We start from the raw sequence: 13,422 nt of genomic DNA on the forward strand, positions 1-13,422 counted from the left end.
CCTCCCTTTGATGGACTGGTGATCCTCCCTTTGATGTGCTGGTTATCAGCCCTGTGATGGACTGGTGATCCTCCCTTTGATGGACTGGTGATCCTCCCTTTGATGGACTGGTTATAGCCCCTTTGATGGACTGGTTATCAGCCATGTGATGGACTGGTGATCCTCCCTTTGATGGACTGGTGATCCTCCTTGTGATGGACTGGTGATCCTCCCTCTGATGGACTGGTGATCAGCCCTGTGATGGACTGGTGATCCTCCCTGTGATGGATTGGTGATCCTCCCTGTGATGGACTGGTGATCCTCCCTGTGATGGACTGGTGATCAGCCCTGTGATGGACTGTTGATCCTCCCTGTGATGGACTGGTGATCCTCCCTCTGATGGACCGGTTATCAGCCCTATGATGGACTGGTGATCCTCCCTGTGATGGACTGGTGATCCTCCCTCTGATGGACTGGTTATCAGCCCTATGATGGACTGGTGATCCTCCCTGTGATGGACTGGTGATCCTCCCTTTGATGGACTGGTGATCATCCCTTTGATGGACTGGTTATAGCCCCTTTGATGGACTGGTTATCAGCCATGTGATGGACTGGTGATCCTCCCTTTGATGGACTGGTGATCAGCCCTGTGATGGACTGGTGATCCTCCTTGTTATGGACTGGTGATGCTCCCTCTGATGGACTGGTGATCAGCCCTGTGATGGACTGGTGATCCTCCCTGTGCTGGATTGGTGATCCTCCTTGTTATGGACTGGTGATCCTCCCTCTGATGGACTGGTGATCAGCCCTGTGATGGACTGGTGATCCTCCCTGTGCTGGATTGGTGATCCTCCCTGTGATGGACTGGTGATCCTCCCTGTGATGGACTGGTGATCAGCACTGTGATGGACTGGTGATCCTCCCTTTGACGGACTGGTGATCCTCCCTTTGATGGGCTGGTTATCAGCCCTGTGATGGACGGTTGATCCTCCCTTTGATGTACTGGTGATCATCCCTTTGATGGACTGGTTATAGCCCCTTTGATGGACTGGTTATCAGCCATGTGATGGACTGGTGATCCTCCCTTTGATGGACTGGTGATCAGCCCTGTGATGGAGGTGATCCTCCTTGTGATGGACTGGTGATCCTCCCTCTGATGGACTGGTGATCAGGCCTGTGATGGACTGGTGATCCTCCCTGTGATGGATTGGTGATCCTCCCTGTGATGGACTGGTGATCCTCCCTGTGATGGACTGGTGATCAGCCCTGTGATGGACTGGTGATCCTCCCTGTGATGGACTGGTGATCCTCCCTCTGATGGACTGGTGATCAGCCCTATGATGGACTGGTGATCCTCTCTGTGATGGACTGGTGATCCTCCCTTTGATGGACTGGTGATGAGCCCTGTGATGGACTGGTAATCCTCCTTGTGATGGACTGGTGATCCTCCCTTTGATGGACTGGTGATCATCCCTGTGATGGACTGGTGATCCTCCCTGTGATGGATTGGTGATCCTCCCTGTGATGGACGGGTGATCCTCCCTGTGATGGACTGGTGATCCTTCCTGTGATGGACTGGTGATGAGCCCTGTGATGGACTGGTGATCAGCCCTGTGTTGGACTGGTGATCCTCCCTGTGTTGGACTGGTGATCAGCCCTGTGTTGGACCGGTGATGAGCCCTGTGTTGGACTGGTGATCCTCCCTTTGATGGACTGGTGATCCTCCCTTTGATGGGCTGGTTACCAGCCCTGTGATGGACTGGTGGTCCTCCCTTTGATGGACTGGTGATCCTCCCTTTGATGGACTGGTTATAGCCCCTGTGATGGACTGGTTATCAGCCATGTGATGGACTGGTGATCCTCCCTTTGATGGACTGGTGATCAGCCCTGTGATGGACTGGTGATCCTCCCTGTGATGGACTGATGATCCTCCCTCTGATGGACTGGTGATCAGCCCTGTGATGGACTGGTGATCCTCCCTGTGATGGATTGGTGATCCTCCCTTTGATGGACTGGTGATCAGCCCGGTGATGGACTGGTGATCCTCCTTGTGATGGACTGGTGATCCTCCCTGTGATGGATTGGTGATCCTCCCTGTGATGGACTGTTGATCCTCCCTGTGATGGACTGGTGATCCTCCCTCTGATGGACTGGTGATCCTCCCTGTGATGGACTGGTGATCCTTCCTGTGATGGACTGGTGATGAGCCCTGTGATGGACTGGTGATGAGCCCTGTGATGGACTGGTGATCCTCCCTGTAATGAATTGGTGATCCTTCCTGTGATGGACTGGTGATGAGCCCTGTGATGGACTGGTGATCAGCCTTGTGTTGGACTGTTTAACAGACCTGTGATGGACTGGTGATCAGCCCTGTGATGGACTGGTGATCCTCCCTTTGACGGACTGGTGATCCTCCCTTTGATGGGCTGGTTATCAGCCCTGTGATGGACGGTTGATCCTCCCTTTGATGTACTGGTGATCATCCCTTTGATGGACTGGTTATAGTCCCTTTGATGGACTGGTTATCAGCCATGTGATGGACTGGTGATCCTCCCTTTGATGGACTGGTGATCAGCCCTGTGATGGAGGTGATCCTCCTTGTGATGGACTGGTGATCCTCCCTCTGATGGACTGGTGATCAGGCCTGTGATGGACTGGTGATCCTCCCTGTGATGGATTGGTGATCCTCCCTGTGATGGACTGGTGATCCTCCCTGTGATGGACTGGTGATCAGCCCTGTGATGGACTGGTCATCCTCCCTGTGATGGACTGGTGATCCTCCCTCTGATGGACTGGTGATCAGCCCTCGATGGACTGGTGATCCTCCCTGTGATGGACTGATGATCCTCCCTCTGATGGACTGGTGATCAGCCCTGTGATGGACTGGTGATCCTCCCTGTGATGGATTGGTGATCCTTCCTTTGATGGACTGGTGATCAGCCCTGTGATGGACTGGTGATCCTCCTTGTGATGGACTGTTGATCCTCCCTGTGATGGATTGGTGATCCTCCCTGTGATGGACTGTTGATCCTCCCTGTGATGGACTGGTGATCCTCCCTCTGATGGACTGGTGATCCTCCCTGTGATGGACTGGTGATCCTTCCTGTGATGGACTGGTGATGAGCCCTGTGATCTACTGGTGATCAGAACTGTGTTGGACTGGTGATCAGCCCTGTGATGGACTGGTGATCCTCCCGGTGATGGACTGGTGATCAGCTCTGTGTTGGACCGGTGATGAGCCCTGTGTTGGACTGGTTATCCTCCCTTTGATGGACAGGTGATCCTCCCTTTGATGGGCTGGTTACCAGCCCTGTGATGGACTGGTGATTCTCCCTGTGATGGACTGGTGATCCTCCCTGTGATGGACTGGTGATCCTCCCTCTGATGGAATGGTGATCAGCCCTATGATGGACTGGTGATCCTCTCTGTGATGGACTGGTGATCCTCCCTTTGATGGACTGGTGATCATCCCTTTGATGGACTGGTTATAACCCCTTCGATGGACTGGTTATCAGCCATGTGATGGATTGGTGATCCTCCCTTTTATGGACTGGTTTTCAGCCCTGTGATGGACTGGTGATCCTCCTTTTGATGGACTGGGGATCCTCCCTCTGATGGACTGGTGATCAGCCCTGTGATGGACTGGTGATCCTCCCTTTGATGGACTGGTGATCAGCCCTGTGATGGACTGGTAATCCTCCTTGTGATGGACTGGTGATCCTCCCTCTGATGGACTGGTGATCAGCCCTGTGATGGACTGGTGATCCTCCCTGTGATGGATTGGTGATCCTCCCTGTGATGGACGGGTGATCCTCCCTGTGATGGACTGGTGATCCTTCCTGTGATGGACTGGTGATGAGCCCTGTGATGGACTGGTGATCAGCCCTGTGTTGGACTGGTGATCCTCCCTGTGTTGGACTGGTGATCCTTCCTTTGATGGACTGGTGATCAGCCCTGTGATGGACTGGTGATCCTCCTTGTGATGGACTGGTGATCCTCCCTGTGATGGATTGGTGATCCTCCCTTTGATGGACTGTTGATCCTCCCTGTGATGGACTGGTGATCCTCCCTCTGATGGACTGGTGATCCTCCCTGTGATGGACTGGTGATCCTTCCTGTGATGGACTGGTGATGAGCCCTGTGATGGACTGGTGATCAGCCCTGTGTTGGACTGGTGATCAGCCCTGTGATGGACTGGTGATCCTCCCGGTGATGGACTGGTGATCAGCTCTGTGTTGGACCGGTGATGAGCCCTGTGTTGGACTAGTTATCCTCCCTTTGATGGACTGGTGATCCTCCCTTTGATGGACTGGTTATAGCCCCTGTGATGGACTGGTTATCAGCCCTATGATGGACTGGTGATCCTCCCTGTGATGGACTGGTGATCCTCCCTTTGATGGACTGGTGATCCTCCCTTTGATGGACTGGTTATAGCCCCTGTGATGGACTGGTTATCAGCCATGTGATGGACTGGTGATCCTCCCATTGATGGACTGGTGATCAGCCCATCGATGGACTGGTGATCCTCCCGGTGATGGACTGGTGATCAGCCCTGTGTTAGACTGGTGATCCTCTCTGTGTTGGACTGGTGATCAGCCCTGTGTTGGACCGGTGATGAGCCCTGTGTTGGACTGGTGATCCTCCCTTTGATGGACTGGTGATCCTCCCTTTGATGTGCTGGTTATCAGCCCTGTGATGGACTGGTGATCCTCCCTTTGATGGACTGGTGATCCTCCCTTTGATGGACTGGTTATAGCCCCTTTGATGGACTGGTTATCAGCCATGTGATGGACTGGTGATCCTCCTTGTGATGGACTGGTGATCCTCCCTCTGATGGACTGGTGATCAGCCCTGTGATGGACTGGTGATCCTCCCTGTGATGGATTGGTGATCCTCCCTGTGATGGACTGGTGATCCTCCCTGTGATGGACTGGTGATCAGCCCTGTGATGGACTGTTGATCCTCCCTGTGATGGACTGGTGATCCTCCCTCTGATGGACCGGTTATCAGCCCTATGATGGACTGGTGATCCTCCCTGTGATGGACTGGTGATCCTCCCTCTGATGGACCGGTTATCAGCCCTATGATGGACTGGTGATCCTCCCTGTGATGGACTGGTGATCCTCCCTTTGATGGACTGGTGATCATCCCTTTGATGGACTGGTTATAGCCCCTTTGATGGACTGGTTATCAGCCCTGTGATGGACTGGTGATCCTCCTTGTGATGGACTGGTGATCCTCCCTGTGATGGATTGGTGATCCTCCCTGTGATGGACTGTTGATCCTCCCTGTGATGGACTGGTGATCCTCCCTCTGATGGACTGGTGATCCTCCCTGTGATGGACTGGTGATCCTTCCTGTGATGGACTGGTGATGAGCCCTGTGATGGACTGGTGATCAGAACTGTGTTGGACTGGTGATCAGCCCTGTGATGGACTGGTGATCCTCCCGGTGATGGACTGGTGATCAGCTCTGTGTTGGACCGGTGATGAGCCCTGTGTTGGACTGGTTATCCTCCCTTTGATGGACTGGTGATCCTCCCTTTGATGGGCTGGTTACCAGCCCTGTGATGGACTGGTGATTCTCCCTGTGATGGACTGGTGATCCTCCCTGTGATGGACTGGTGATCCTCCCTCTGATGGAATGGTGATCAGCCCTGTGATGGACTGGTGATCCTCCCTGTGATGGACTGGTGATCAGCCCTGTGATGGACTGGTGATCCTCCCTCTGATGGACTGGTGATCAGCCCTGTGATGGACTGGTGATCCTTCCTGTATTGGACTGGTGATCAGACCTGTGTTGGACTGGTGATCAGACCTGTGATGGACTGGTGATGAGCCCTGTGATGGACTGGTGATCAGCCCTGTGTTGGACTGGTGATCAGACCTGTGATGGACTGGTGATGAGCCCTGTGATGGACTGGTGATCCTCCCTGTAATGAAATGGTGATCCTTCCTGTGATGGACTGGTGATGAGCCCTGTGGTGGACTGGTTAACAGACCTGTGATGGACTGGTGATCAGCCCTGTGATGGACTGGTGATCCTCCCTTTGACGGACTGGTGATCCTCCCTTTGATGGGCTGGTTATCAGCCCTGTGATGGACGGGTGATCCTCCCTTTGATGTACTGGTGATCATCCCTTTGATGGACTGGTTATAGCCCCTTTGATGATCTGGTTATCAGCCATGTGATGGACTGGTGATCCTCCCTTTGATGGACTGGTGATCAGCCCTGTGATGGAGGTGATCCTCCTTGTGATGGACTGGTGATCCTCCCTCTGATGGACTGGTGATCAGGCCTGTGATGGACTGGTGATCCTCCCTGTGATGGATTGGTGATCCTCCCTGTGATGGACTGGTGATCCTCCCTGTGATGGACTGGTGATCAGCCCTGTGATGGACTGGTGATCCTCCCTGTGATGGACTGGTGATCCTCCCTCTGATGGACTGGTGATCCTCCCTTTGATGGGCTGGTTACCAGCCCTGTGATGGACTGGTGATCCTCCCTTTGATGGACTGGTGATCCTCCCTTTGATGGACTGGTTATAGCCCCTGTGATGGACTGGTTATCAGCCATGTGATGGACTGGTGATCCTCCCATTGATGGACTGGTGATCAGCCCATCGATGGACTGGTGATCCTCCCGGTGATGGACTGGTGATCAGCCCTGTGTTAGACTGGTGATCCTCTCTGTGTTGGACTGGTGATCAGCCCTGTGTTGGACCGGTGATGAGCCCTGTGTTGGACTGGTGATCCTCCCTTTGATGGACTGGTGATCCTCCCTTTGATGTGCTGGTTATCAGCCCTGTGATGGACTGGTGATCCTCCCTTTGATGGACTGGTGATCCTCCCTTTGATGGACTGGTTATAGCCCCTTTGATGGACTGGTTATCAGCCATGTGATGGACTGGTGATCCTCCCTTTGATGGACTGGTGATCCTCCTTGTGATGGACTGGTGATCCTCCCTCTGATGGACTGGTGATCAGCCCTGTGATGGACTGGTGATCCTCCCTGTGATGGATTGGTGATCCTCCCTGTGATGGACTGGTGATCCTCCCTGTGATGGACTGGTGATCAGCCCTGTGATGGACTGTTGATCCTCCCTGTGATGGACTGGTGATCCTCCCTCTGATGGACCGGTTATCAGCCCTATGATGGACTGGTGATCCTCCCTGTGATGGACTGGTGATCCTCCCTCTGATGGACCGGTTATCAGCCCTATGATGGACTGGTGATCCTCCCTGTGATGGACTGGTGATCCTCCCTTTGATGGACTGGTGATCATCCCTTTGATGGACTGGTTATAGCCCCTTTGATGGACTGGTTATCAGCCATGTGATGGACTGGTGATCCTCCCTTTGATGGACTGGTGATCAGCCCTGTGATGGACTGGTGATCCTCCTTGTTATGGACTGGTGATGCTCCCTCTGATGGACTGGTGATCAGCCCTGTGATGGACTGGTGATCCTCCCTGTGCTGGATTGGTGATCCTCCTTGTTATGGACTGGTGATCCTCCCTCTGATGGACTGGTGATCAGCCCTGTGATGGACTGGTGATCCTCCCTGTGCTGGATTGGTGATCCTCCCTGTGATGGACTGGTGATCCTCCCTGTGATGGACTGGTGATCAGCACTGTGATGGACTGGTGATCCTCCCTTTGACGGACTGGTGATCCTCCCTTTGATGGGCTGGTTATCAGCCCTGTGATGGACGGTTGATCCTCCCTTTGATGTACTGGTGATCATCCCTTTGATGGACTGGTTATAGCCCCTTTGATGGACTGGTTATCAGCCATGTGATGGACTGGTGATCCTCCCTTTGATGGACTGGTGATCAGCCCTGTGATGGAGGTGATCCTCCTTGTGATGGACTGGTGATCCTCCCTCTGATGGACTGGTGATCAGGCCTGTGATGGACTGGTGATCCTCCCTGTGATGGATTGGTGATCCTCCCTGTGATGGACTGGTGATCCTCCCTGTGATGGACTGGTGATCAGCCCTGTGATGGACTGGTGATCCTCCCTGTGATGGACTGGTGATCCTCCCTCTGATGGACTGGTGATCAGCCCTATGATGGACTGGTGATCCTCTCTGTGATGGACTGGTGATCCTCCCTTTGATGGACTGGTGATGAGCCCTGTGATGGACTGGTAATCCTCCTTGTGATGGACTGGTGATCCTCCCTTTGATGGACTGGTGATCATCCCTGTGATGGACTGGTGATCCTCCCTGTGATGGACTGGTGATCAGCCCTGTGATGGACTGGTGATCCTCCCTGTGATGGATTGGTGATCCTCCCTGTGATGGACGGGTGATCCTCCCTGTGATGGACTGGTGATCCTTCCTGTGATGGACTGGTGATGAGCCCTGTGATGGACTGGTGATCCTCCCTGTGATGGACTGGTGATCCTCCCTCTGATGGACTGGTGATCCTCCCTGTGATGGACTGGTGATCCTTCCTGTGATGGACTGGTGATGAGCCCTGTGATGGACTGGTGATCAGAACTGTGTTGGACTGGTGATCAGCCCTGTGATGGACTGGTGATCCTCCCGGTGATGGACTGGTGATCAGCTCTGTGTTGGACCGGTGATGAGCCCTGTGTTGGACTGGTTATCCTCCCTTTGATGGACTGGTGATCCTCCCTTTGATGGGCTGGTTACCAGCCCTGTGATGGACTGGTGATTCTCCCTGTGATGGACTGGTGATCCTCCCTGTGATGGACTGGTGATCCTCCCTCTGATGGAATGGTGATCAGCCCTATGATGGACTGGTGATCCTCTCTGTGATGGACTGGTGATCCTCCCTTTGATGGACTGGTGATCATCCCTTTGATGGACTGGTTATAACCCCTTCGATGGACTGGTTATCAGCCATGTGATGGATTGGTGATCCTCCCTTTTATGGACTGGTTTTCAGCCCTGTGATGGACTGGTGATCCTCCTTTTGATGGACTGGGGATCCTCCCTCTGATGGACTGGTGATCAGCCCTGTGATGGACTGGTGATCCTCCCTTTGATGGACTGGTGATCAGCCCTGTGATGGACTGGTGATCCTCCCTGTGCTGGATTGGTGATCCTCCCTGTGATGGACTGGTGATCCTCACTGTGATGGACTGGTGATCAGCCCTGTGATGGACTGGTGATCCTCCCTGTGATGGACTGGTGATCCTCCCTCTGATGGACTGGTGATCCTCCCTTTGATGGAATGGTGATCAGCCCTGTGATGGACTGGTGATCCTCCCTGTGATGGACTGGTGATCAGCCCTGTGATGGACTGGTGATCCTCCCTCTGATGGACTGGTGATCAGCCCTGTGATGGACTGGTGATCCTTCCTGTATTGGACTGGTGATCAGACCTGTGTTGGACTGGTGATCAGACCTGTGATGGACTGGTGATGAGCCCTGTGATGGACTGGTGATCAGCCCTGTGTTGGACTGGTGATCAGACCTGTGATGGACTGGTGATGAGCCCTGTGATGGACTGGTGATCCTCCCTGTAATGAAATGGTGATCCTTCCTGTGATGGACTGGTGATGAGCCCTGTGGTGGACTGGTTAACAGACCTGTGATGGACTGGTGATCAGCCCTGTGATGGACTGGTGATCCTCCCTTTGAAGGACTGGTGATCCTCCCTTTGATGGGCTGGTTATCAGCCCTGTGATGGACGGGTGATCCTCCCTTTGATGTACTGGTGATCATCCCTTTGATGGACTGGTTATAGCCCCTTTGATGATCTGGTTATCAGCCATGTGATGGACTGGTGATCCTCCCTTTGATGGACTGGTGATCAGCCCTGTGATGGAGGTGATCCTCCTTGTGATGGACTGGTGATCCTCCCTCTGATGGACTGGTGATCAGGCCTGTGATGGACTGGTGATCCTCCCTGTGATGGATTGGTGATCCTCCCTGTGATGGACTGGTGATCCTCCCTGTGATGGACTGGTGATCAGCCCTGTGATGGACTGGTGATCCTCCCTGTGATGGACTGGTGATCCTCCCTCTGATGGACTGGTGATCCTCCCTTTGATGGGCTGGTTACCAGCCCTGTGATGGACTGGTGATCCTCCCTTTGATGGACTGGTGATCCTCCCTTTGATGGACTGGTTATAGCCCCTGTGATGGACTGGTGATCCTCCCATTGATGGACTGGTGATCAGCCCATCGATGGACTGGTGATCCTCCCGGTGATGGACTGGTGATCAGCCCTGTGTTAGACTGGTGATCCTCTCTGTGTTGGACTGGTGATCAGCCCTGTGTTGGACCGGTGATGAGCCCTGTGTTGGACTGGTGATCCTCCCTTTGATGGACTTGTGATCCTCCCTTTGATGTGCTGGTTATCAGCCCTGTGATGGACTGGTGATCCTCCCTTTGATGGACTGGTGATCCTCCCTTTGATGGACTGGTTATAGCCCCTTTGATGGACTGGTTATCAGCCATGTGATGGACTGGTGATCCTCCCTTTGATGGACTGGTGATCCTCCTTGTGATGGACTGGTGATCCTCCCTCTGATGGACTGGTGATCAGCCCTGTGATGGACTGGTGATCCTCCCTGTGATGGATTGGTGATCCTCCCTGTGATGGACTGGTGATCCTCCCTGTGATGGACTGGTGATCAGCCCTGTGATGGACTGTTGATCCTCCCTGTGATGGACTGGTGATCCTCCCTCTGATGGACCGGTTATCAGCCCTATGATGGACTGGTGATCCTCCCTGTGATGGACTGGTGATCCTCCCTCTGATGGACCGGTTATCAGCCCTATGATGGACTGGTGATCCTCCCTGTGATGGACTGGTGATCCTCCCTTTGATGGACTGGTGATCATCCCTTTGATGGACTGGTTATAGCCCCTTTGATGGACTGGTTATCAGCCATGTGATGGACTGGTGATCCTCCCTTTGATGGACTGGTGATCAGCCCTGTGATGGACTGGTGATCCTCCTTGTTATGGACTGGTGATCCTCCCTCTGATGGACTGGTGATCAGCCCTGTGATGGACTGGTGATCCTCCCTGTGCTGGATTGGTGATCCTCCTTGTTATGGACTGGTGATCCTCCCTCTGATGGACTGGTGATCAGCCCTGTGATGGACTGGTGATCCTCCCTGTGCTGGATTGGTGATCCTCCCTGTGATGGACTGGTGATCCTCCCTGTGATGGACTGGTGATCAGCACTGTGATGGACTGGTGATCCTCCCTTTGACGGACTGGTGATCCTCCCTTTGATGGGCTGGTTATCAGCCCTGTGATGGACGGTTGATCCTCCCTTTGATGTACTGGTGATCATCCCTTTGATGGACTGGTTATAGCCCCTTTGATGGACTGGTTATCAGCCATGTGATGGACTGGTGATCCTCCCTTTGATGGACTGGTGATCAGCCCTGTGATGGAGGTGATCCTCCTTGTGATGGACTGGTGATCCTCCCTCTGATGGACTGGTGATCAGGCCTGTGATGGACTGGTGATCCTCCCTGTGATGGATTGGTGATCCTCCCTGTGATGGACTGGTGATCCTCCCTGTGATGGACTGGTGATCAGCCCTGTGATGGACTGGTGATCCTCCCTGTGATGGACTGGTGATCCTCCCTCTGATGGACTGGTGATCAGCCCTATGATGGACTGGTGATCCTCTCTGTGATGGACTGGTGATCCTCCCTTTGATGGACTGGTGATGAGCCCTGTGATGGACTGGTAATCCTCCTTGTGATGGACTGGTGATCCTCCCTCTGATGGACTGGTGATCATCCCTGTGATGGACTGGTGATCCTCCCTGTGATGGATTGGTGATCCTCCCTGTGATGGACGGGTGATCCTCCCTGTGATGGACTGGTGATCCTTCCTGTGATGGACTGGTGATGAGCCCTGTGATGGACTGGTGATCAGCCCTGTGTTGGACTGGTGATCCTCCCTGTGTTGGACTGGTGATCAGCCCTGTGTTGGACCGGTGATGAGCCCTGTGTTGGACTGGTGATCCTCCCTTTGATGGACTGGTGATCCTCCCTTTGATGGGCTGGTTACCAGCCCTGTGATGGACTGGTGGTCCTCCCTTTGATGGACTGGTGATCCTCCCTTTGATGGACTGGTTATAGCCCCTGTGATGGACTGGTTATCAGCCATGTGATGGACTGGTGATCCTCCCTTTGATGGACTGGTGATCAGCCCTGTGATGGACTGGTGATCCTCCCTGTGATGGACTGATGATCCTCCCTCTGATGGACTGGTGATCAGCCCTGTGATGGACTGGTGATCCTCCCTCTGATGGACTGGTGATCCTCCCTGTGATGGACTGGTGATCCTTCCTGTGATGGACTGGTGATGAGCCCTGTGATGGACTGGTGATGAGCCCTGTGATGGACTGGTGATCCTCCCTGTAATGAATTGGTGATCCTTCCTGTGATGGACTGGTGATGAGCCCTGTGATGGACTGGTGATCAGCCTTGTGTTGGACTGGTTAACAGACCTGTGATGGACTGGTGATCAGCCCTGTGATGGACTGGTGATCCTCCCTTTGACGGACTGGTGATCCTCCCTTTGATGGGCTGGTTATCAGCCCTGTGATGGACGGTTGATCCTCCCTTTGATGTACTGGTGATCATCCCTTTGATGGACTGGTTATAGTCCCTTTGATGGACTGGTTATCAGCCATGTGATGGACTGGTGATCCTCCCTTTGATGGACTGGTGATCAGCCCTGTGATGGAGGTGATCCTCCTTGTGATGGACTGGTGATCCTCCCTCTGATGGACTGGTGATCAGGCCTGTGATGGACTGGTGATCCTCCCTGTGATGGATTGGTGATCCTCCCTGTGATGGACTGGTGATCCTCCCTGTGATGGACTGGTGATCAGCCCTGTGATGGACTGGTCATCCTCCCTGTGATGGACTGGTGATCCTCCCTCTGATGGACTGGTGATCAGCCCTCGATGGACTGGTGATCCTCCCTGTGATGGACTGATGATCCTCCCTCTGATGGACTGGTGATCAGCCCTGTGATGGACTGGTGATCCTCCTTGTGATGGACTGGTGATCCTCCCTGTGATGGATTGGTGATCCTCCCTGTGATGGACTGTTGATCCTCCCTGTGATGGACTGGTGATCCTCCCTCTGATGGACTGGTGATCCTCCCTGTGATGGACTGGTGATCCTTCCTGTGATGGACTGGTGATGAGCCCTGTGATGGACTGGTGATGAGCCCTGTGATGGACTGGTGATCCTCCCTGTAATGAATTGGTGATCCTTCCTGTGATGGACTGGTGATGAGCCCTGTGATGGACTGGTGATCAGCCTTGTGTTGGACTGGTTAACAGACCTGTGATGGACTGGTGATCAGCCATGTGATGGACTGGTGATCCTCCCTTTGATGGACTGGTGATCAGCCCTGTGATGGAGGTGATCCTCCTTGTGATGGACTGGTGATCCTCCCTCTGATGGACTGGTGATCAGGCCTG

The sequence above is a fragment of the Pleuronectes platessa genome, chromosome 24 (genome assembly GCF_947347685.1).
Source record: "Pleuronectes platessa chromosome 24, fPlePla1.1, whole genome shotgun sequence".
NCBI lineage: Eukaryota > Metazoa > Chordata > Actinopteri > Pleuronectiformes > Pleuronectidae > Pleuronectes > Pleuronectes platessa.